The sequence below is a fragment of the Bradysia coprophila genome, chromosome X (genome assembly GCF_014529535.1).
Source record: "Bradysia coprophila strain Holo2 chromosome X, BU_Bcop_v1, whole genome shotgun sequence".
Taxonomy (NCBI): domain Eukaryota; kingdom Metazoa; phylum Arthropoda; class Insecta; order Diptera; family Sciaridae; genus Bradysia; species Bradysia coprophila.
Genome location: NC_050737.1, coordinates 4,405,490 through 4,432,769, shown reverse-complemented (window position 1 = coordinate 4,432,769; position 27,280 = coordinate 4,405,490). Strand labels below are relative to the sequence as shown.

The 27,280-nt window shown below is 32.9% G+C and overlaps 1 protein-coding gene and 1 long non-coding RNA gene across 2 annotated transcripts in view; one reads left to right on the top strand and one right to left on the bottom strand.

The window, feature by feature from the left end:
* The window catches only part of LOC119084486 (tachykinin-like peptides receptor 99D), a 107,833-nt gene that overhangs the window by 77,966 nt on the left and 2,587 nt on the right, over positions 1-27,280 (bottom strand). The gene's annotated exons all lie outside the window — the stretch shown is intronic.
* On the top strand, positions 6-25,650 carry LOC119084497. The gene is made up of 4 exons (XR_005089070.1): positions 6-17; positions 787-793; positions 10,080-10,083; positions 25,535-25,650. It is a non-coding gene; the product is annotated as an uncharacterized LOC119084497 (long non-coding RNA).

Sequence of the window (27,280 nt, the reverse complement as noted above, 5' to 3'; positions counted from 1 at the left end):
ATGGTTTACTTTCAACGGTTTCAACGGTTGCCTGAAAAGTCCGACGCTCTGCAACATCATCTTTATACCTGGTCTGTATGAATTCCAAACAAGATCACTCAAAAAGATGTCAACAGAAAATAAAATCCATTGTCGACCGTACCTTTTCATTTTTATATTTCTCTCTATATAAATTACGTCATATGAAATGAAGTGGCACGATTTATTTTGCCACAGCTAAAACCTATACCGAATACAAACCACGGGAGCGATGCAATTTATTCTTACATAAATGGGATTCAAGTGGATCATCGTTAAGCGATTGCCACTGTGTATTACACATCATCCATCACATTGATTCACTGCTGGTATAACAGGCTTATTCAAAAGAACAATGGATAAGAAAAATGCTCTTCAAACTACTGAAATTATAGTCATGTAATAATTGTCAAGCAGCTGAGCTATATCTTTATCCGAAAATTGTCATAGTTGTTTATTGTTGAATACTTTTGTAATTGTCTGAAAATTTAATGAATGCTTAAACTCTCAGAAACGGTAAGCGTATCACGATGTAATAATTAAATCTATTACTTCTTTTGATTGAAGTGTTGCAAAAATCTTTTGTGCCACCGAGAATTGAAATACGACTCTTTTCAGCACTCATTTTAGTGTTGTAAAGTGACTTATTTCAGCACCCGTTTGATGGGATATTTCAACACTCAAAGCAGTGTTGTTATGGAATTTGTATGAGTTATTACAGCATTCGTTTTAGAAAATGCAAAGCAATGTGATCGATCAAATTTGAAGAGTGATTGTTTACCATGAAAATTATGATTTTTTGGGCATTTGTCTATTTCAATTCTCGGTTGGCACAAAGCATGATGTGTTACACGTATTGTAATGAGATTTTTTCAGCACACGACCCAATTTTCCTTACTCGCTCCGCTCGTAAGGAAAACTTGGGTCTAGTGCTGAAAAAATCAACATTACAATACTTGTAACACAACATACTATTTCCTAACTAGTGTTGAAATATCGCTCATTCGTCGCTTATTTCCTACGTCGTTTAGGAAAAACGTTGTTCCTAACTTATGCTAAAAGGTTTTTTTTAGAGAGTTCGATTCGCATCTCATTTGCTAATAAAGCATTTTAGCATGCGTTGGGAAAATAACTATTTTTTCATTGGTTAGCATTCATTTTGCCATTCATTTCATGTAAGTCTGAACCAGTCAAAGGTCCTCGTTTTTTTTCTCGTTTTAGTCGATAGCAGATGACTAGCCGTATCTAAAAAGTGCACTCATTCCTGGTTCACACCATTTGGCATAATAGCGACAAAAAGTGTAATAATTGAAACATTTCGATAAAATCGTATTCACGAAACGTAATGATAGGTTACGCAGATGCTAGTGTTCACAAGAAAAGCAAAATCTTCTAGATAACATTAAAAAAAAGTAACGGGCAAAAGAAGCTCATCATTCATTTATGATGTGTCTTGTCTCCAAATATGGAAAGACTCGAACGATTCATCACTGTCTTTATTTTTATTAAATCCACAAAAATCTTTAAAAATATTGCTTACACGTTATAATGTCGTTACAGCATGAACTCTATGTCGAAACAATAAAATTCTATTTGACCCTTCACTTAAACCTCGAATATGGTTTGCACGTGATATAAATATATTACCTATATGGCCATCATGGTATATAACAAGCAGTTATGGTTATTCGTCATTTATTTTCTGCTAAGGTAGCAACAGACACCAACTACGTCTACACGCATAAAAAGAATCGTAAAAAATATATTTTCTTCCAAAAGTATCTTTTGATAAAAAAAAAATTGGGATTGACTGTATGTATACCGTGGAAAGATGTTTGGATTGGCATCGTATACAAATGAATAAAATGCTGCGAAATTTGAATTCCTTTAGCGAATGTTGTTTAAATTTTATATAAACCGGAAAATTTATGGAAAAATATACAACCATCCGGATAAGGAGTGCTAAAGAAAAGTTTTTAATTAGAAATTAGTGAAAATATAATTTTCTAATAATTTACATGAGATGAGGAGTTAGCTAACATAATCATGAAATATATCTCTTTTGTTGGGGAGATTATTGTGTTATAGAAATGAATTACGTATATTTTTAGGGTTGCCGTACCCCGGAAAAGGGTCTTCCGAAATGTGTTTAAAATACCTGAGTATTAAACAGAATTTTAATTTTCATGATGTTTAAAAGTTATTACAAACAATTGAAACTGATTTTTGCCATCTTCTGACATCTTCGAACCCAATTCTCTCCATTAAGTACAAAAACACACACCCACTCCATCAATTAATTTATTGATATTCTGGATTCATAGAAGTTTTAAGAAAATTTTGACATCCGACGTAGTTCTGGCTGAAGAAAATTTTTCTTTTTCCTATTATTTTGCATGCAACGTGCGTCGAATACAAAACTTTTTCGAAGGCTGTAAACTTCTTGTTTTTGAAGCCGTTCTTTCGTCTCCGACCTCCGCAAGTAATATATATTACTGTCATTAAAGGGGAACATCGAGGCTTGCCCCTTCAATGTCAGTAAGATATTTTATTGTGTAAGCAAAAACGAGAGAACAAAATAGGGAAATCACTTTGAAACTTCACAGAAGAATAAGTTAGAAAATTCTCCAAACCATCAATTTGTAAACCGAAAAGTTTTTTGACATTACGTGGGGACAGTGCACCGTTTCTATTAGAAATGTGCGTTAATTACACCAAACCGGACAATTAACTTATTGCAGCGTACAGCTAACATGTACAGTGAACGGTGACGTGGTAGATTTTCACTGCTAGAGTGTTTTACGTGAAAGAGTTCGTGATATGTATATCGTACTGTCTAGCTTATAACGTTTCCGATTTTTATGGTTTATATAAACGAAATTCTTACATAAAAAAGTGCGACCTTCATGCTGCCTAACATTATTACAATCTCTACTTTACAAAATTAATGGCTCACATCATCTCTTCCGTATTCGTTGGGTACCACAATTCAATTAGCTTGTTATTACCAAACTAAATGAAGTCTAACACAGCCATTATTTGTTATCGACAACATAGACCGAAATAGGTAATGATTTGTGACTAGGGGAATTTGTCTACATAGCAAAATGAATGCTAGAACTAATGAAGTAATAGATTTTTTGTCAATCAGTTAAATTACTTTAGACGAAAAATTAACAGATTTAATTAATAATGCTATATGTAAACTGTTGAAGATTTGATTGATTTTTGTACTTAGAAAGATTGTTCATTATGTTCTTCTATTTAAAAAAAAAAATGTCTTACGTCATTTTAACACTTTCTACTTTCCAAGATTTGTCTTTTTCTTGTGCGATATAACTTTCCCCCATATAATCATTATGGCATTATTTCATCGAGAAAAGTGTTACTAAATAGTGACGAGAACATAATAAAACTTCCAAGAAAAAAGCCAGATGGTGTGTTAAGTAATTTTTATGTTACTTTAGCAATTTTTCACCATCGTTGCTATACATTACGTTACATTGAATCAATGGCATTATTCAATATGAAACCAATCTTTGCCTCCAGAGAATAGGATTTTAGCACGAAACTATACAATAAAATGTATGTCTTTCTGCTGGTGTTCCGAGTCGCGTTTTTAGATTTAATATTAAAAATATGAAATAAAGTAGAAGGGAAAAAAAATTCTCTAATGTAATAAAGAGAGTGTTGTTGGATGGCTTTGGATGGGATAACACGAGGTCACGTAGATATATATTTTTTTTTCTCGGATAAATATAAAACCATCACGGAAAAATGAAAGAAAATTGTACACGCGTCTTAAGCCTTTAAGCAGGCATATAACAATCACTTTCGGATATATATCAGAAAAGGGTTCCATCACAACATATATTACGGAATTAGTTCAGTATAAAATCACAACGTGAAGTCCTTTTTTTGATATTGGATTACAATATCATATCAATGATGGGTAATATTGAGAAAGAGAAGAGAAGAAGAAGAAAATATAACGGCATTGTTGACTGAGTCAGGTGGCATTCTTGACAATACAATGCCGTAAAAATTGTAAGAAAGAAATTCAATTTATCACCAACTTAACTCATTCAAATCCGATGTCAAATTATAGACTGTTTTTATAGGCTGCGTCTTAGCGTAAATTTAATACCAGCTGATAATAATGGAAAGCTTATCTGCCATTCAGAATATTCTTCACATGAAATGGAACAACACCCCGATTAATTCATGTTGAATTGCGGTTCAAATTGGATTTTTTTTTTTTAGACAGATGGACCTATCGATTTTTTTAGCTGTAGAATGAGAGTTAGCCGCCTCTCATGAACAACGCCAATGTAAGAAATTATCCAGATATCCCGTCCTCTCTCCAACAAATCTGTGATTTTCATGCTTCTATGCTATGACGAACAGCATAGCGACGAAGTAACGGCAATGATAATATTTAAGGTCAAAATATTTTTGAAGAGCAATATGGAGAAACTCCTTGAAGGGAGCAAAAAAGTAACGGCAATGGTAATATTTAAGGTCCAAAATTTTTTTGAAGAGCAATATGGATGGAGAGGAATCTATTTTTCTACGAGCTCAATTTCTTCATACAAAACTGCAAATTTATATGTAAAAAACGAGACGGTCTGCGAACAATTTCCTTCATGGAACTACTGTATAAACTATGTGCCTGCTCTACTAACAGTTTCAGCGTTAAGAACAATATCCTCTTTATACATTTTAGTTGAATCTTTTCATTTGAATATTTGAATGCGGAAAGGGTATCAGCGAATTATTAGAAAAATTAAATTTAATTGATTTAACTTCGTTTCGAATTGTCTGGCGATCTTAGATGCATTTAGATATTTATACAGACACATTATATTGAAAAATATTTATCAGTTCAACTGAACACTTTACTACAATTGTTAAAAGTTTCCTATGTGCAGAATGAGCATCAGCTGAATATCACCAGCTGGATCTACTAACACACACTTATTGTATGATAAACAATCAAAACACATTCTTAACAATGTGTTTACTTCATTCATACGTGTTGTGTGCGCATACAGATGACGTTAACGTAGAAATACACTGCGTGTAGGTTGGCAGTGTTTGAATTATTTACAATACAAAGTGTTTTTGTTTGTACACCAGCTGGTGATATTCAGCTGGTGCTCATTCTGCACATAGGAAACTTTTAGCAATTGTATAATGGTACACAAAACGTATCTTCAATTTATTTGTCGAAAAATTATCCGCATGAGAGTTCTTGAAATCGTTTGATAACGGAGTAAACTTCACTGTATAATTGATTTATTTTTGATATGGCAATTAGCGACAATTGAGATACAATGGAATTTAAAACCGTTGCTAATCGTAAATTCAAAATTACAATAAACTATCAAGTTGAAAACTATTCGAAAACAATACCAAGTACCAAGTGCATGACACGAATTCATTTTTGTTTTTTCAAGTAGTTTTCAAATAGGATGGTATAACGCCAACGAGCTCACTATTTATAGACGAAAATCTCGGAAACGTACTGGTATATATATATATATAGATAGAAAGATAGATACGACAAGACTAGCTTGACACTCATTCATTGAAAAGATTTTGTGTTTTGGTTCGTCGGCTCCTTTGACTGACCTTAGTGACACTGCTTCTTATGAGAATCAAAAATTGGATAATAAAAATTTTTATTTTTCAGCACAGCTCATCTGTAATCCCTTAGTATGGCTCTGTATTTCATTAAAATTTATTTAATAAAAAAAAGGAAAGAAAAAAGAAACAGAAGAAAAATCTAAACACAGAAGGAAGAAAGCTGTAAAGAGAACTCTCTTGCATGTATATATCGTAAAAAGGGAAAATTTATTGTATTGTGTATATAGATATTACTATACTTAGACAAGATGCAACGAACCATAAAACGAATTTCATTATTGGGCAAAAACAGAGAAAAATGAGTGTGACAAGGCTTCACCCTCATTTAACCGTTCGTCGTTTTTTACTTGAAAACTCTTTGATAATAAGGTACACAAACGTTTTTATGGGTCACTTTAACCAATCACCTACAATCGTTGCGAGATTTTTTATGGTTTTTTATTGAAGCCTTCAATCAAGGGAATAACGCTTTGGGAATAGTAATAAGCACATTGTGAATAAATTATGTGATTTCTGGAGTGGAAGTCAATTGAATATGGGATTCTTTATGGATACTCTGACGCGCTTCCGTTAATTATATTTAATGATTGTTTGAATTAAGATTTACTAAATGAGCTCAGTCGTTAGCAACCCGAGCAAAAAAGATACGATTTCGATATTCATGGTTGTTGTCCACTTTTTTGTATAGCGAATGTAACGATACGTTTTGGATAAAAAGATTTATTTGGATTGGTTTGGTATTTTTGCGAAAGATTTTCGTGATTGCCAAAATTAAAAGATTAATTATTTTTTTTGGGTATATCATCGAATTGGACAGAGGTTATCGACATTGATTTCTACATAAGTTTCGATAATTGTTCAATGATTAATTTTAATTTAATTTCAGCTGCCATAACAACCAATATGTTCCATTTTTATCGTGAAATTAATCGTCCGTAAATCCCTTCGATAAGTCGTGTTCAACATAAAATATATCTGAAACCTAAAACGCTAATCGAATTATATGGATGTTATATTTCGAAAGACAACGGTATCTTCAAAAAATCAACGCAAAAAAACTCATTAAAACAATGTCTCATATTTCAATTTTCAATTGATAAAGTTATTTTTTGTCGTCAATAAATTACGTGCTTCAATTGTGAAAAAAAAGAAATTAAAAAGCAGTGGAGAACTCAGCAGATGTTGCGAAGTTAGTCTCGTACGAACCCATAGACACATAAACTAAAGCGTACGTAAATTAATGTGTACGACAGACTAGTACGTACATAAACCTAAACCCTAGTGCTTTCGTATGCTGAATGCAAAAGTATACTTTATCAACTTTGAATATGTTTACTACAAGGCCATTGACCTTTTATATACTTAAATAAACGAAAATTAAATGAAAATGAAAAAACCAATTCAACATTCACCTTTAAGTTCTTCATCTGCAATTCTTTACGAAATGATGGTAAAACAATGATTTATTTATTTTCGTTTAAAGACCAAATAACAGGCCAAGGCCCAATAAAAATTCAGTCTTCAGTCTATGATCGTGGAACATAATATTGGTTTAAAAAGACGTAGGACCTAGCCTAATAGCTACCTCACTCCAAGATCATACGAATAGCCCCAGTACTTCACATGGGGCTAAAAAAAATGAAAAGTTTAGTGTAAGGGAAAAATTATAAAAAAAAAGGAAATTTGTGCTCATCATAATGTCATTATCATATTCAGCAATCTCTATGAAAAAGAGTGTTGGTCAGAAACGAAAACAAACATTTTTTTCTCTTCAAAATGAAATTGAACCACATGGGTGGTTGCTTTACATATTTTTTGTGTCTCACTTCTGCATATGTTTTGTTCCATTCGTTGTTGGAAAACATGACATTGCGAATCTGCATACCCAGCCTTTCAAGTAACAAAAGTTTCCCACAAAAAAGAATAATCAATCATACGTCTGCATGGGTCAGACTTATTTTTGTCGGAATACCCTTCACACTTCTGCAAAAAAATGTGCTTAAAGTAATGTTTTAAAGTGTTTGTTGGAGAAAAACTTATGGGTCGCCAATAACGGGACACCAATTCTAAACGTACAGACGTGCTAATATCGTTGAACACTGGAAATTCCTGAAAATTTGTTCAACAACAATAAAGTTACAAAACGAAACCTTCTAATACCGACCTTTTCGAGTAAGATAATAAAAAAAATATTAAAAGACAAGAAAGGTAGTTATCTTTCTCTCGATGTAAACCAAATTTTAAAAGGTAAATAAATTATAAGGAAACATTTTTATTGAAGTTGAGGGCAAAGATTTTGGTATTTTATGAGACTTTCCATTCGAATTTTCCTTCAGAAATTTGTTGAGTATTTTGGATCCGTTACAAAAAAAAATTCAACGTATGATATGTAAGGTGGTATGTGTTTTTTTGACTATTGTATTGTACATATTGACAAATCAGATCGGTCAAATAAATTCGAAGGTATGTCCAAAAAATTTCATTATCCAGACATTCAAATACAATTGGACAAAAGATTTTAATATGGAGATGGTGAAATGACTATATTGAAACAGGAGGTTGAGTAATCAATGGCGAAAGTGAAGGTCGAGTGTGAATGCGCCAAAAAGTGTTTCTCATGTTTCAAACAACTCTTCCGCTCCTTCAGCATTTAAATTTCATTCCGCAATCTAATGACGGAGATGAACCCTATTTTGTACTTCACACTAATGTAAAAAGAAGTGATAATAAAGAACTATTTATAAAAAAGCCCTTTCCTGACTGTTCTAATGTTATAACGTGCTAGTCCGTTTCAGCCGAGAAGTGCTGGTGAGACCGAAAACTTTCGGACAAGCCACTTCCTAAAAACAACCATTCGATTGAAAGCACATGCACGCAGTCCATGCCTCTTGAAATTGTACCAAACACATCAAGAGCTTATTAGTACAACTCAAAGAAGTATATGCAATTTTGGAAATCTCCTTAGCAGGTCACCTCAAAAAGGTTTATCAATTCGTGGTTTATTTGTCACGTACTCAATGGTAGGGAAGATTTGTCGTCTGTGTATATTTCAAATCTTACACAAAAAACAACATCTCAAATATATTGTTGTTATCAACTCGTGTTCATATCCTTGCCATACATCCACTGTATGAAATATGTCAAGAACTATGTCTACAAAGTCACAACAAACTTTTATGATTTTTATGTCTTTTCGATGTTAACTTTTGTTGACGAGAATGTAATTTGTTTGAATGTTTCTCGTCGCATAAACGTTCGATTTATCAATTAATGATTTTGCGGGCATCTGGACCAGGAACATGATTTTGATAACACGTCTGATTAAGATGGAAAGAACTTTGCGAAAATGCCAGCATTAAATTGACTAAACGACAGCTGAAGAGTACTAAAAGAATTATTTTCAATTTTCGTTTTGATATGAGTAACTTGTCCAACGTAAATGCCCGCAAGGAATGTTTGGGCGAGCATATAATGTTTGGCATTATTGATTGGGTCATCACAATTTCTATTATCGTTTTGACAATAACAGCTTGACTAAATGGCTTGACTTTCGTGCCTACATCACAAAAAATTACTTCCTTTCAATAAAGTTTTATTGAAAAAGAATTTTTTTTACACCAAAAACTAATTTGACGAACTTTGACATGGCAGCACAATCTACAAAGGAAGTAAAGAAGATTCAACATTTCAGCTTCGTTAAGCACATTTGAAAAATCCAATTATAGTTTTCATATTTCCCGTTTTATTTGTAATGTGTTAATGGTTAGGCATGTCGTAATCAGAGAATAAGTTATTAAATCCTTTCAGTATTGATGAACATAGTAAATCGGTTTTATTGAAGTACTGAGGCACTAACGATATGTCTTTTTTTTTGAAATCTAAAAGGAAGCAATGGTAACATTCAAATTTTGGGAAATAGAATTTTGTAGATTAAGTTTACATGTCCAGAAATATTGAAAAAGCTGACCTATAGGTATGTCTTTCCAATGAATTCCGCAATTTATATAATTGAATTACCTTCGCTAGATAACTTTGTGGCACTGTAATCAACAATAGGTGGTACGCCACATAAAAAGGACTATTTTGGGAAAATATTTTCTTGCAATTTTCCACATTTTCCTAGATTTTCCCTTAATTTGCCAGAATTGTTTTGGGAAAATTTTGAAAAAATGACGAAAACTGAGGAAAATATTTTTCCAAATATAGTCGGTGAATAATACAGATTTAGCTGTCGTAATATTTTCAAATCTCTTATGTCAGTGTACTTTGTATCAATGTCCTTCCGTTTCATAATTCGCCAAGTCGGTTGACCTCGTTGACCAGTATATTTTCTTATACTACTTCATTCTCACTGGACTATTTTTTTGTGTAGCAACTTCACATTGATTCATTTCCATCAAATGTCACAGCAGTGAAGTTTGTTCATGAAAAAAAAATTCAGTGACACATAACAAAACGTACTAAAATGTAATAGTCTGCGAGAAAAACCTATTACATTTCACTATCAATTTCAAAACAACCTTTTCCTATAGACGGACTATGAATTCAGGTGCATGGTTGATTGATAATCATTTGATGCTAAAAATTTATTAAAAAACGAATTGACTTATTGAAGGAACTAAGTGTAAATTAGGATTTGTTCTTTCCAAAAGCAAACAAGTGAAAACAAAGGATGGATTGTTGAGTACCGTACATTAGAAGAAGAAGAAGAAGAAGTACATTAGCCTCAAACGTGCCCCAAGTCTACACATACATACATATAAATGACTGATTGAATGAATTTCAATTAAGTCATTTAAACTTCTAAATAAACTTTTTAGTTCAAAATTTATCGTATAACAATGATAATTAAGCACAATGTGTAAAGTATAAACTTTATGTTTTCCATGCAAACATGCTTGAAACGTTTCGTATTTTATTTGTTTATGAGTTAGTTTATACGTATCACAAATTACAAGCAAGTTAAATTTAATTATTTTGATATGATTTCGTAATTGAAGCTATAATAAAAGGGCTCGACTCGCCATATAAAAGCAGCCGTAATTTTTTTTTTGTATATTTTTATGAAACTGTTTCAATTAACTCAATTTGCATTTAATCGTATTCAGGTTGTTGCGTGTTAGAGTTAAAATTGTTTGTTATAAAATCTCTTCTTGTAAAATTGTTTCTAAAATATTCTTTTGTGTCGTTAAATGTTTACAATGTGAATGACTAATACTAACTGGAATAATAGACTAATGGTCTAACATTAGCATCATAATAGCACTATAAAAGGTGTCATTAAAAGATTTCCTTGTCGCATTCTTTACAATCTGATCTGATCGTCATGGTCGCCTGTAATTTTTAAGCGACGCTATCGCTAAAGGCAACACCAGAAAATATTATCAGTTCGAACCGAAATAACCAATTCACGATGGAAAATAAATTGGTGGTCACTTGTCTTTACAAAGAAAGTCCTCGCACAGAGGATGGACTATAATAAATATAAAGTTGTGGTCTTACCCTATATAGTTTTATGTGAACACACAAACACTTGAATTCTCTGTACAAATATCTTAAGTATAACTTTAGGCGTAGATGTAATGAGCACCCGATGAAAAATCTTAAAGAAAAGGCTTGCTAACGTATAGGCATAGCTCGGAATTCACGTAATGCATGTGGTCCACACTCACCAACCCGCACTGGCACGCGTGGTGTTTCATGGCTAAATTTTTTACTGTCATTTGTCGTTCTCCTTCTATTACTATATCACTCACGAACTGTTCCATGGTGTATGAGTATTGAGTAATGATGATTGTAAAATATGGTCGCTGCATTGTATTAATTTGTAAAAAAACGCAAATATCAAAGTACATCCACCACCACCACCATTGACAATTTTGTTTTAATTATTTTCAAATAATTAAATGAGGACTTGTGTAATTATTATTATTTGTGTGCATCATCGATTTCAACAACTACAACATGTTACGTTGAATTTGGTTCATATTCATGTTTTTAAAAGTTTTGGAAATTGAAGAAAAAAATCCACAGTACGATTCATTTTCAATAGACACGTAGTGCATCGTGCCGATATCTGTTGCTTTGTTGACCGAAAAATTGGTTGCCTTTCTTATACCATTGAGTTAATTTAGGTGGTTTCCTTAAAAGGACTCATATTAAGAGACATATTTTTGTCATTTTCGAACGTGAAGAGCCGACTTGAAGTACACCTTCCATAAAATTAAAAGCAAAATAAAATCAAGATACCCACTCACTTGGTTTAATTAGTCACTTTATCTGTAAAAGCTTCTGGCTGTGATAGCAACCAACCGTGACTCCAGCATTTAAGTGTTTTTTTTTTATTTATTTATCCATTTCCATTTCAATTGTCTTCTGCTTTGTCTTGGAATTTAAATGATACTTCGTGTTAGTGTTCCTTTTTATCTTAAATTTAAACACAATTGACTTGACGATGGAAAATGCAAAGTAAATGAGGTACATATTTGTACATGTGAAGAACTCAACAATGACGATGAAGTATCATTGAGAGTTTTGGATAATAGAGTGGATCTTGATGATTAAAAAACAATTAAAAAATTGAGATTAAAATAAATCAGTCAAAAGAAATTGATAAAGATTTAAGCTCACTTTAGGTATAAACATGAACGTAAGAACACATGGATCAGTGTATCATAACGCGTGTATAATAATTAGATGTGCCCACAATTTTAACGTTTCAAAAGTGGAAATTCAATTAGAAACAATTAGAAACCGAGACAAGATTTTAATGTAGTATCGATTTTAATAATACAAACCGTATGTGCGATAGTTTGTACTCCGAGCCGAAGGTGACCGATATAATCTACCGAGTGGATATACAAAATTATTTGAAGAACCACGGAATAGCAGTAACGCAGTATTTATCTTCCTACACAGACTTCTAATGTGAACCAATTATCTCGAATTGTCATCGCATCTTAATCACATCTCGATACACACTTCACGTATTTCATCTATATTTCTGATTTATACGGTTCATAGAATCTGTTCATCAATTTAATCGGTTACAATAGATCGATGACGCCAGGACCGGACTGTCCATACTGGATGATGTTGCCCAGCTGGCTGCTTTGGGCCGCTCAAAATTTTGATATTTGACAAAGCATTGCCCGAGCGGTTGTTAGGTAGCCAGTCCGGTTCAGGACGTAGCACACATGTGCGACCTAAATTATCCAGATTTGTAATAAACTAGCCATTTTAAAATCGTTCGATTATAATCCTCGACCTCGACACACCTCCAGCCAGTTGGGATAATACACATTTTACTTATAAACGTTCGTTCGTACGCATTGTGTCCTTGTGTATAAAATTAGAATTCGTTCACAACCCCTCAAACTAAGCTTTATATATATGATTATACAACATATCATATTCTATGATGTAATAAAAATTTCTGCAAAATGATGCTTATAGAGCCGAAGAGGCTAAAAGCAATAATGAAATAGGAAGAAGAAAAACTTGTAATAAGGAAGAAAGGAAAAACAAACCTCACGCGAATAGGAGATACATACACATGCAAAGTACATATGATCGCTTTTCGAGGTATAAGATTGTCAATATCATAATAAATGAAAAATCGAGACAACATAAACTTTTGCCTATATATGTCTGTACATTGCACAATATTGACATGAAATGTGTTATTTCTATATCATATAAAAATGCGAATGGTAAGTGAAATAAAATGGATCTATACCTTCGACGACAGAACAACGAGCCAATTTCGATTGAATTTATTACGGTTATGTGTAAATATACTAACAGGGAAATGTGAATTTTATGAAAATTTATTACTATATTATTTTCGATTCTTCTCGAAAGGAAGGCATTTACGCTACGTATGTATACATTATAGGTGTGAGGACTCAATGTAAATTTTTTCTTTTCTTTCTTTTTGCTCATCTTGATTTTGTGTTTAAGGATGGTTATGTGATTGGAACGATTTTAGTAAAAAAAAAATAAGAAGAAAAGAATGAAGACGAACGAAGCAAGAAACCGAAACGCGTGTGCATAATATGGTGTCTCATGGCATATTATAAATCAATGAATGTCTTTACACACTCAGATTCAATAAACGAATAAAGTTAACCATCCAGAAAAAGACTATTATCTTCAGAAAATATATTAGGGCGACTCGTTGTCTCTATATGTATGTATTTCTTATTGAATCACTGATCAGAAGGTATTAATAAAAATAAAAAATGTTATTGGTCATGTATGTTACGTACGTATGTATAAATATACAACAGAGCCACATCGCAGTCGTTTCTTCTCAACTGAAAATAAACAAGAAGAAATGATAGATAAAATCCAACGACCACACCAAACAATAGAAGATCGTAAAATGTAATATAATATGAACTCGATTTTCAGTTTTTTTTTTGTCACGTTAGACACAAACAAAGTAAAACTTTATCGCAGGACGACACAAGAAAAAAAGCACTTTGAAAACTGAAAGGGTATGTATATATGACAAAAGATCAATAAACTTGCTTTTTTCGGTATGATTGCGGTAGAACATTAGCACACATCTATATACGCAAAATAATAAGAAAAGGACACACAAAAAAAAACAACTGTGAACAACGAAATATTATTGAATATTCAGATCGGTTATATACCTATATATGGCGACCATATCATAAAATGAAATTAAAACTTTTGCTGCTATATGTGGCAGACTATAAATGGATGGTGGGTGATATGTTGAAATAATTGTGATGGTAAACTTTATTGTCGAGCAGATGCAAAAATATTGACTGCAGACACATTTTATTATGGTAGATCAACAGCAATAAATATCATTTTATTGCATGTTTGCGGTCGCTATATTTATATTGCATTTAGACTGTTTGCATACTTGTGATAATAAATTGACACTAGGTACCATAGTTAGCTGGGGCAACATACTAGAACAGTTATACAAAACCGACGAATAGTGTGTTGTGCGTGAATCGTAAGGATTGCTTTGTTGTGAGTTAATTTACTGGGTTTTAGTACGAGGTGTATGCTTGTCACACGAGATTAGTCCGCATTTCGTCAATTTATTTGCATCTCGTAAAAAAACACAGAACGGTATTAAACAATAGCATCACTGTTTACTATTTTTATCTCACTATAATATGAGATAGTAGCTCAGATAGATACAAAGTTGAGTGATTTACTGTACCTTATGGTAAATCACTAGTGAGCATTAAAAAGGCATTATTGAATAAACCAAGGAATGAACATTTCGCTAGAATTTGTACGTTATAACGAAATTAACAAGCAAATGATGTTTGGGAGCAGTCTAGCAGGTTGATTGAGTAGTAACGATTATAGGAAATGATGAAAAAACTCGGAAAAACTCCACTAGTGCATGCATTTACAAATATCGACCATTTAGGTCATATGCAACCTGTTCAGTTTAAAAACTGTTACGTTGCGAATTTTTGTAATTAACAAGCAACAACAACGTTGTGTAACCAATTTTATAAAATTTTGTGTGGCTGTTAGATTCGTTAGAAAGATTGTGTACGTTAAGCAGAATGACCTGTTAAAAATTTTGCAACTTTTTTTTTTTTCAACTTCTCAGAAAATGAATAAAAAGAGGGAAAAACGTGCTGTTAAGCAAAGTGAATAAGCGGTTACCATTTTTGGTATTGTATTTATTATTTAAAAAAATAGATTTGCAGTGCCGTACAAGCTTTATCAAGATACTGATGACGGACTAACTAAATATTCATAAATTTGGAAACTTTTTTTTTCCATAACTAAATCGATTCGGAAATATTTCAAACTTTGGATCTTTATAAGTTACTTTAGTTGTGAAAAGTTTGCCCCAAAAGTTCCTGATTACAGAGAGTTTTTGTTAAAACGTGTTTCATAATCATAAGTTCTGATCGAAAATTCTGAAATTCGCAAAAACTGCTAAAAATTTCACGAAAATCTGTCACTTCCGGTCTCGGAAGTTACTCGACTACGGAATTCTAAGATTTTCAGTGATTTTTAAGCTTTTTTCGGGACTCTCGGGATTATCAAGGTGGCTGCAGGCTCGCTCCTAACATTCGATGAGCGAGAACTAAAGGATTTTGATGGATTTATCAAGTTCCTAAGATTTCATGGTCCATAATCTTCCCAGAGCGAGAAATTAGGGATTTTTAGACATTCTTCAGGTTTTTTTTTGTTCCCCTCTGGACTTTCGTCAATTATCTAACGCTTGTCATTCAATAAAACTCTTACATTTATTGAACGCTAAGCCACCATCAGAACTTCCTCAAACAGTGTGCCCGTGTCGTTGCGTACTGTTGCGGCTCTGTACGAATGTTGTCTCTATTCCGTCCGAAACGACGTATCGATTTTTTTAATTTTATTTATCTGCTTTGGAGCGAAAAGTCATTTCTCTAAAATACAAATTCGTTGGGAAGCGGTAGGTGTGAAGTGAAAACCATTTTATGGTAAAAAAGTCGCATTTGATAATTACCACGAAACATAAACATCCGTCCCAGCGACACTAAAGGGAATAAAAAATATTTGAAAATAAAATGAAAATTATGTCAGACTCAATTTGCAAAAAAATAATAATCTAGAAATGAGACAATTTTTAGTGGTTAAAAAAAAATTGCCAGCAAAAAGTAAATATAAATCTAAATTTTTCCATACGCGACACAGTGAGTGAAAAATAAATAAATAAACAAAACAATTCTCATTAAACGAGTGTGTACGTATATACAATGCTGTACGTTTCTTGCAGTAAAAAGCTTTCGTTGGAAATGATTTTGCTTTCGCTTTATGGTTGATGAAGTTCGTTTCACTGTTTTCGTTTTTATGTTTATGTTGATTTGGTATTAAATAGAAATTAACCTTTAATGATGTCAGTAACGTGATGTAAAAAGTTGAATGTGATGGTTGTTACGTGTGTTAAACGTTCCCGTTGAATATTTGCTAAAAAAACGTTACTCAAATATGCTGCGGAAAGTAGGTACCTGTTCCTATATGTATACAACAGAGTCTGTATCACAGACCCAGAACAATATATGGTGACGAGTGTGCTGTTAAAATGTGAAGGGTAACATTTTGCGTAATGTACGTCATACGTAAGGATGATTATTTAATGTTCTGGTTCAGTGTTCAGTGTAGCATATATATATACGGAGTATCAAAATCATCACCATCTCTATCTACAGGATGCTTAAAGTATTTTTGTCTCATCTTTCTGAAGTCTTTCATCTTTATTGTCTATTAGTTAGTTACTCAACACCGCACTTCCATTATGTCTCATAGTACTCGTACTTTCTTCGTCTTTTTTTCTCACTTTCTTTTTTGCCATTTTCCACTCCAAATAATTTACGATCCTAATGTCACTCATACTGGATGGGAGTAGTAAAAGTCTTCGGATTTTTCTTTTTCGGTTTTTTATTTTTTGTATGAAAATATTCTTTACTTTAAATATCATGTGAAATCAATCTGGTTCTGTAACTGAAACGTTTTCTGTTATTTCTGGATTTATCGTCATTCGTAAGATGTAATTTTTGTATTAGACGGAAGTGAATGTATATCTATCGCTTATATCTATTGTGTTCGATCGCTTGGTAAAATATTGCGATGTATAGTGGGTAATTTAAGAAAATTTATGAGATCATTTTGCTATTCTTTTATGCTTTAAGTGAAGAGGTTTATCTGGCATTTCTACACACACAACGAGTGAAGTTATTGGTTTGTTTGTTAACACAATTGTTTCGAATTTGGTATCAATTTAAGTTGATATCGGTATATAAATATCAGATCACGCAAATCTGATTTCTGGTAATTTTTTTTGTGAAACTTTTTTTTTGGGGGAGGCACGATTGATGTTTGAAAACTTTTGAGATAAAAATTATAAATCAACGATTTGAACATCATAAATGTGTTCTAATCCATTTAACTTATCGATAGTTTTGAGATACCGAAAACTATTAGATTCTGTAACATAATTGCTTCGATAAAGTGAATTCGGATATTAAGGTCCCTGACCGTGATTTGTGGTATTGTGACAATTTTTAACTTTGTACGTCGTTTTCTTGAAATCCTTTGACATCCAGGAGTAATGGTAAACTTTATTATGAAGATAATTTCGCAATTAATCAAAAATTAATCGATATGTACAGAAATTCTTTAACTAAGTTTAATTTTTTAATTGTATCGAGATTTGCGTTATGGTGTCCGTGATTTGTGGTATTTTATATGAAATTCAATAGAGACCGATATTTGGAGGTATCTAAAGCGTCATACAAATTATACCGCAAATCAAGATCCAACATAACCGTGATTTGCGGTATATTTTATTTTACATGTAAATTTGCATAAGCAAAACACGATCAGGTTTTCGCATCCGCACATCACGGTCAGGGATCTTATTCTATATCTATTTACTGGAAGGTATGATTGTTGCTGATGGATGTTTAGATTTTCGTCTATTTAGCTCTACCGGTAGGAGATGTTCTTAGGGGAAACAGGAACTATGTTTAGGAAATTTTAGAAATTTAATGCCTAATCCTAAAAAAATAAAATTTAAAGAATCGTTACAATTTAAGGATTATTTTAAGAAGTTCTTCAATTTTGAGTAATCGCACTGTGTCCGAATAGTGAAACTATTATAAAGAGACATACAGTGGGAATAGTACCTACCTTTTTACTCAAAAGCAGCCTACTATTAAGAATTAAATCCCATAAAAAAAGTTGTTGATTTTTTGAATTCCTAAATTAGGGAGAATTTTTGGGAATTGAATTCCTAAAATTAGGTCTTGCTCAAAAACGACTAATTATACAGAAATTTCGTTTTTATATTGTAGGAATGAGCAGAAGAAATCTACGAATTTTTTGAAGTCGAAGCCTATCATGCAATATATTCATCGATTCTTTCACTTCCTCAGTTGAAAGTTCACATCGGTTGTTTCAACATATATTTTGCGGACACTGTTCATACCCCCAACCTTGGTTGGACCTTGGTCACAGAACATAATTAACTTCTCACAGGGAGGTGTTATATAGCATTGTTGTTCTAAAGGCATGCAATTATTTCGTTCCTGGAAAGTTCTCAATACAGAAAAATGCTTTAACAATGTACGGTCTACGATGAAAACAAAACAAAAACATCAATTTTGTAGTTCAGTTGTAAGTGTTAGAGCAAATGTTACCAGCAATAGTTGGCAGTTCGATTAAAAACGTTAGAAAATGGTGTAAAATGAAAATTGTGTAATTAAAAGCTTTGTTCGTTTCGCCTAATGGGCCATTCAAGCTCTGGTATATTGCAGGTGCTTTGCATTTCATAATAGAACGAGAGCGAAACCACTTAATAAAATGTCGCATAGATGCATCAAAGAAGGTGTACAAATTATAACGTTAAACAAATAAAATCACATGAGTGTAAGGGAAAAGTTAATAGCTCGCGGTTTGTCACACTTGAGAACATTAAAAGCGAAGTGCCGTTTTTAATAAAATGCTCTGCTTCGTAATGGGAAAATGACATTCTGTGTGCTTTAGCTTTAATGTGATGTTTAAAATATCAATAACTTCATATCAGTTTAAACCTTCAATAGTATACTGACAAAAAAGTTTCGAAAAACTCCCCTGTAGCAGGTAACTTTGTCTCCAGGTAATCTACACATTATCTGCCGCAGCTGTATTTTTTGTATGGGGCGCTACAGCTGTGGCAGCTATTGTAGATTACCTGGAGACAAAGTTACCTGCAACAGCTGAGTTTGTCGAAACTTTTTTGTCAGTGTAAGAAGCTAAATGTTTGATGAGGTTGATGAGATACGCCATAGAGGAAGTGTGACATAAGTTCCAATGCTGGTACACCTCCTCAGTACTTGTGTTGTCGTGTTTAAAAGACGAAGAGAAGTAAAACTTGAATACCGGAAAATGATCATTGTTGGGATGAGTTGGCCGCATTTACACCACATATTGCACTAAGTTTGTTTCATAGCTTTCCCATTAAATATGGGCATTTCAAAAAGTTATAAACGGAAACAGCGAAACAGGTAAAATAATGATTTAGCCCCTGGGTTTGTTAAGACAGATCAATCATTATTGTATTTAAATATTTAAAATGCGGGATAATATATAAAATTACGCTTTTGCGTGGGTATTCACCTCGCTTTTGTCTCTTGGGTGAAAAGTTGTGATTCATGTAACACGTTTCACATGATTTATTCAATAACACCCGATGGTTTTTGTCAATCCCTTCTTCGCGATAATAAGTGAAACCTGTTGCATACTGTAAAACAATGTATACGACGATGTGGAGCACAGTACAGAGTGTATTTTCAAAATTTATTTTGATGTCTTTAAAAAAAAAAAGAATAAATAAAAACACCAGCAGAACCATTCTTTTTTATCGTACTACAACTGGAGCCATTAGAGTGTGCTTTCCACATTATTAAACTTTAAAAATTTCAAAGAAATATTTTCTTCTTTATACTCGTAGTGCGAGTAGATATAAACCGATATAAGTTTCGATATGAAATCCTTCTAGTAGTGATATGAATTATTTCTACCCTATTAGCGTTTTGATAGCGCACAGAATTGATTTAGGTACTGTATAAGGGGTACTGTGTAAGGAAAATGTCACTTTGTGGGTCATTGTGAATAACCAGTAGTGAAATTCCTCAACACCATGAATTTAACAGCAACTGAGCAACTTCCTTTTCTTAGCCAGACATTTCACATTCTCTTGGCTAGGTGTACTAAAATAAAGCTATTTGTTAATGTACAGGAGTTTAGTCCTGAACAAGGAAGAAGAACAAAATTTTCATAGTCATCACCGTCAGGAAAACACGTTATTACAATTTACAATTTACATGAAATCAAATTACGGGTGCGAATAGACACTACAATAATTCTGTGACCCGCTACAAGCAGCTACAAGCGATTGATTTCAACACCCACGGTTGCGTTACAAAATTTCTGAGCGCAACCCTTTTAAGCAAATGATTTTTCAAAAGTTTCCTTTTCAACACAAAGCTTGCCGAGTATTTTCCAATTTCATTTTTCTTTCTAAAACATTAATGAAAACTTTGGAATGTTTGTAGAAAAAAAAACTTTTTTTTCATGAAAATGGACCGTGCCTTTCAGCAACAATAAAATAAACAGACACCTCGTTAGCAATGGATTCCCCTAAAAATTGCTCTGGCATGATTTTATCGTTTTCGTGCGATTTTCGCCAGACTTTAAAACATTCGTTCTATAAAATGGGTCAGGTCCACTGGCCAGGTCAATCGCGAAATCCTTGACCATGTTATAATTGAATCCAAATATTTAATGAAAATATTGTTTCCACGGCTTAGACTAGTTGCTACTGCAGAACTACATGACTATTCGCCATTTGCACGTAGGTGACACTACTTTCTTCGATTTATTTCCACTACGCGCCGTATCCTTCGATGCAAATCTCCAATAATAGGCCAAACACTTTAACAATACATTACCAACGACCGTTACTCGTTACTTAATCAGTGCTGATAACGAATATGGGTAGATGTGAAATATATCCAAAAAAAATCAATAAAATTGTGATCTACGTGCATATGCATACTCCAACTCCAGACTGCATATAAACGTATTATATGACTTACTGTAACTAACCTCACACATGCCATCCATTATTGATATAAATTACTTGCGTCAAGCTGTTTAGAGCAAACAAGAATCATCATACACCATGCTGCGACAGAGTCGAGCAATTGGTAAATTTAGCACCCATGCATGCATTGAATTAATTTTCAAGAAAGGGAAATAAATTAGTTGGATCGCTTACGCTAAATGTACGTGTTTTGTGGATTTTCGTATGCCGAAATATGTAAGTCTGAATCGACTGGTGTATATATATTGTCTAGGAAATGGATGATGTATATGAGTATATGGATTTTGGTGTATACTAATGACGTTTCAGGACATTTATAGCCATTTAAAATAGATTAAGAGCGGCTACAGACTGAAGATGATTTGAATAATTTGCCAATAATACACAACATAACGAGCAAATGTTGCAGTTAATGTTCCGCTAACATACCAACAGAAAAAAAACGTGGAAAATGTTCGGTTGAGTATTTATTTTTTGTGTAGCCGTTTGTTAACAAAATAAACGAAATTTCAACCCAACCAACGGAAAAAAATAAATCGTACGGAATGCTAAATTGCCAAATGGAATGTTTTGTTAAACATTTTATCAACACAACGGAATCAAATGTTATATGCCTCTCTTCCAAATCGCGTATTAAGTCTATTGCGTGTTTGTATATTGTTTGAATTTTGTTGAAAAACTTTAACCAAAATAAAAGTTTTCATGTTGTGCAGCATATTTTTGAGGTTGGATTTTACGCAAAAGTAAAAATAAATTTATTGTTTTCCCATTCAGTGATACCGAGTTCCTGTCTTCTTAAACATTCAGCTGAACTTCTATTAAATTAAGTGATGTATTATAACAGAGTACCTTAAGTAACATGATTAATTAATTGCACAACCGACTGCTCGATGTTATGGTGTTAAGTAAAATCCTTTTTAGTTTTTAAACCGTCAATTATTAAGTGCAGAATGAAAATGTATTACGCCGCAGGGAGTTTTATCAAAGAGAGTGTGCAATGGAAAGCATTGATGTAAAAATAGTTAGGTTTTGTTAAGCCGCAGGATGAAACGAGGAATAAAACACAAAATATAGTTAGCGGGAAGTAATTAACACAATTTGAAGAATTTAAAAACTTTACGTTGAAACTGACAACCGAGACTGAAGGACAACATTTATTGTGAGTTAAGACGAATCGACACAATGCTAAATTGCAGCCTTAATTTGTGCGCAAAAATAATATATTTCCAATAACTCCGTGTCCGCGCTCTTTCTGGAAAAAGTGGGACCACGAAGCGAAGTTGACGTTTTTGTGTTAGTGGTGTGTGTGTGTGTGTGTGTGTGATATAGTTTTTCAATGAATTTCGGTTCTACCTCTATGAGGCATTCCATCGTTTTGTGTTAAAATGTGTTGGCTTTGAGTAAAAATAATAAATGTTTGTGGTGGTGTAACCTCCTACGAGAAAACGCAAACATTTATCATTGTTACTGAAAACCAACAACTTTTGACACAAAATGATGGTCCCACATTTTCAGAAATGACACGGACTCGGAGTTATTAATATTATTTTACATGCTACATGCGTCGAAAACCGTACTTTTCTAGTTTCAAGCACTTCTTTCGAAGCCCTCAGCATGTAAAATCCATTACATAACTAGGGATAAAAAAATGAAAAGTCTCGTTTTCGTGTGTTTATTGACCTCGGCCTCGCCTCGGATCAAAATTCACACGAAAACTCTACTTTTCATCTTTTTATTCCTAGTTATGTAAAATACTATTTTTGCACAAATTTAGGCTACAATTTATCATTGTATCGATTCGTCTTAATAATAGTCACAACGAACAAACTTTATAATTTCGACCCGGTTATTATTCATGGACACAACGGCAACAGATTTGCAGATTTTGAAAGACCTTGTAAAAAAACATAGTCTCGAAAGTTCGAAAAACGTTATTATTGTCCAGAGCCTATTTTCTTGAAAATATTTTCTAAAATTTTGTGGAATTTCTAGACATTTCTAAGTATTTACAAATTTTATTATTTGAATGTTCTACAAATTCTACACATTTCTAAAGTTTTCTAGAATTTTCAAAGATTTAAATTTTCTAGAATTCCTACAAAAAAAATTAATAAATTATGCACTGCCCCAACGCACTTCAAGCAAAAGTGCTATTAATGACAGTTGCCAAATAGAGTACTATTTTGTGTGAAATTTTATCCCCACTCTTTTTACAGTGTAAAATTTTGTATGGATCACTGTCAAGTTTCAGTACCCTATTTAGAGTACCACTTTTGCTTGAAATGCGTTGACTGCCCCCATTTCAACACTCAATAGATCTTGAGACGTGAAGACGTTTTCGTTAAATTCGTTAACACCACAAGTTTAAAAGCTAGTCATCGAAACCCCGACGCGTGGTCGGGGTCAAAATACGTTTTATCAGTTGCTTCAATACGTCATTAGTATATAATCCAATCATCACAATTAAACTTTCTATGTGTTTGACGACCCACAGTTTTTTTTTTGTTCCACATGTTGTTAACAAGAGAAAAGTCATTGCATGAACTTGTATTTGTGGATCGGAAAAAAATGTAAAGAGAAGTCAATACTGTGATGTGTATATTTACATGGAACGAATATAACCAATAGAACCACTTCATTTTCTACCCACAATATACATCATTCCGCACATTCCAGCAATTAATACTTCTTCAAAAATGTTATTGAATGTGTGTAGGAATAGGAAAAGCTAACATAGCATGAAGATAATTGACAAATTACAAAATTTAGAGTACGATACGGAGGCACCGTGGTTACGAGTTACGACATTATATTTTTTACTTAAAGACAAATTGGATTTCCCAAAAATTATGTTTTCCATCATTCTATCCACAGCAGCTATGAAATGGTTTTAATTGGCACGCAACTGTGAGCTAGAAGCTACATAGAACAGATAATTTAAAATTTATATTTCTATAATTGTTCATCCTTTCGAATATGGATATGCGAATATGAATCAAAATATTTGATTGATAAATCTCTGTCTCAATTAAATATTAAAGTACATGAGGGTTGTGTCAAATGCTCGGTTAGCGAACCGTATTATGTGCCAGACACAAAATGCAAATCCGAAAAATATTTTTTTTTTATTCATAACGTTGACGCTGCAATTTTCGTACGAAACGTACACAAAATTAAATCAGTGGCACATGGGTCATTTTATTCTGACGGAATTGCTGTAATTGTTATTCATAATATAATTTCAGTAGAAATTTTAAAGCAGAGCTTCGCCGATGGAAATTCTTTTTAAACTTTGGCAACATTTATCAAACGATCAGTTTCAACAGCACACTTCAAGCAAAAGTGCTTTGAGTGACAGCTGTCAAATAGAGTACTAGTTTTACAGCTTTTTTACAGTACCAAAATTTGTTTGATGCACTATCTTTCATCACTCTGTAGAGTACCACGAAGAAATAAGAGCGATTTACAAAATTGAACTTGCTGCTCTGTCACTGTAAAGTTCTTATTGCACATGCTCTACTAAAAATGCTTCCAAATTATAAAATCAAACGAAGATTGTTTTATCAGTCCATCGTTTTCTTTGCAAACGCAATTATCTATGAAAACAAAAGATCCAATCCTTTTCAGTATACACGAGTGCCCTTAATATCACTAAAGTTTTAATTATGCCCATCCATCATATACGTAAAGCAAACAAAATTTTCAATCAAAATTTAGATTCGACATTTTCTGCACTGCAACTGCTCGGAAGAACATTTCAAAAAAAAAATCTCTTGGATGAACATAAAACTTTATACGTTTTAGTTTCGCATTGCTTCAAGTATGCTTAGCAAATCCGTTGCCGGTGTATTGGCATTAAATAAACTGGCTACATTTTCCGGTAATATTAGAACCTCTCTGTCCCTGAGTCAATCAACGAATCCTGTCGAAATATATAATATAAAGATTGATGTTTGTCTCTCTGTGGAACCACAGTCTAGAGACTTGAAAGTTGGCATACCGCGACTAGTGAGGAAAAGTTAGGACGAACGCGCAACAAACACTTTATGAACGCGTTAAAAATAAAACGAAAACTTTTGACCCTGAAAATATTTTTTTGGAGACATTTATATAGGTTGGACGCGTGAAATAGTTATTAATGCAACTCAGCATCGTAATGTTCGAAAATTGCGAACTTTAGATGCCTCTTGTTGCATAAAACGTTGTATGAATCTCGGTGAAAAGTATTTTTTTGTCCTTGAAGACTGAAATTCGACGGATTTCGACACGCATTCTACGATCGAAAAGTTCAATTTTTCTGAACTTCTCAGAGAGAGGTATTTGCGGCCAAAAAAGTACTTTTCATACCTAGGACCCGAAAAGTGCGAAAATCGTCGTTTGTGACTCGTGATGAAAGCTGAAAAAATCAACTTTTCATCACTCGTAACAAAATGTACTAGTATTAGGCTCACTATGTGAATTATGACACATGGCCTTCGGCGCCTCGTGTCATAATTACACATCTAGAGCATAATAAAGTACTTTAAACTCGATGTAATAAATACTAAAATATTTAAATATTTCGTCACTGTAGTATTTCAGGGCAGGACCGGGGGTATCATAAAACATCAGTGTCAGATAAAGACTTATTGTTATAGAAGAATGATGTTTAGAAACTAAGAAGAAATGTAATAGAGTTTTCCCATATTTTACTACTTTCTGTCATAAAATTACTGCTGTCACTGCGTTTATTTTCATGTGAACCAACTTCATATGGTGACATTTGTTCTGTAATGACAAATGTGAAGTTGGTTCACATGAAAATAAGCCACAGAGAATGAAGTACTATGAAAAAAATTTGTTGCCTCTACAGGCTTGTCCCATAAAATTATATGTTTCATCAACGTTCCTTGACATTGGTAGCTCATGTGGAACGGATTGAATTGAATTCACATATCTTTAAATTCAAGACACTTTTCGGAGGTGGCTATGCCGTCTGTTATCTACAGCGACAACATAAAAATAAGCTATGTACTGTGCTCTTATTATAAAAAAATGTCAGTACAAAATTTTTTGCGTTAGATATGTTTCTGACGTACTTCTCTTCGCATAATGTTCGCATTCGACTATGAAAATTGGGTAAATGTTCATGGTTTTAAGCAAACAATCATATATGTATTCATACAAAACTTTCTCATCCGTGGATCTGAATCAACATTTTTCCTGCATTGTGTTGAATACAGATGCCAAAAACAATTCAATTTCAAAATCCGACAATTCAATTTGAGTTCTCGTGGTCAGAAATTGTAACGTCTAGCACCGGAAAGATGAATAAGCACCTAACGTTGATTGTCAGTGAAAAATGTTTTCCAAGTACATTGTACAACATACATGCAACACGCAACATTCCGCTGATCGAACGCTTTATTAGTTCAATCCGGTTCAATCAAAGCTTTGTGCAAAATTGAAACTATAAATATTTGATACACGTGATGAAAATGTTTGAAAGAAGTATAATACGTAACGAATTACCAGGGTCGGGTTGTAAATTTTTTTTTTTTATTATTCAATAAGAAAAATGAAGCTAGATGTTTTCTCGGCGAAAAATTTAATTTGATTTGTTACATAATGTATGTGAAATATATTTTATAGTTTATTTTATTTTAACGAAAGATAATAAAGAACGAAACAACATAATGTTAAAAAAAAAACAAACAAATTACATCCGAGTTATTTCAAACTTTCTATCCATTCCTTATATGCACTGAAACTTTTCAATTTGATTTCTACATCCGTGACATAACACAGGGCAAAAAAAATGGTTTTAACTTTTATGTACGAAATACCTGGAGGCAACATAGAAAATCGTATAGTTATTCAGAGTTATTATTCAGAGTTAAAGAAAAGGATATTGAATTTCTTGCAAATTTCATGCAAATATTTCCTTTTTAACTCCTCCGTGCCGTTATCCATGTCTATACATATGGAATA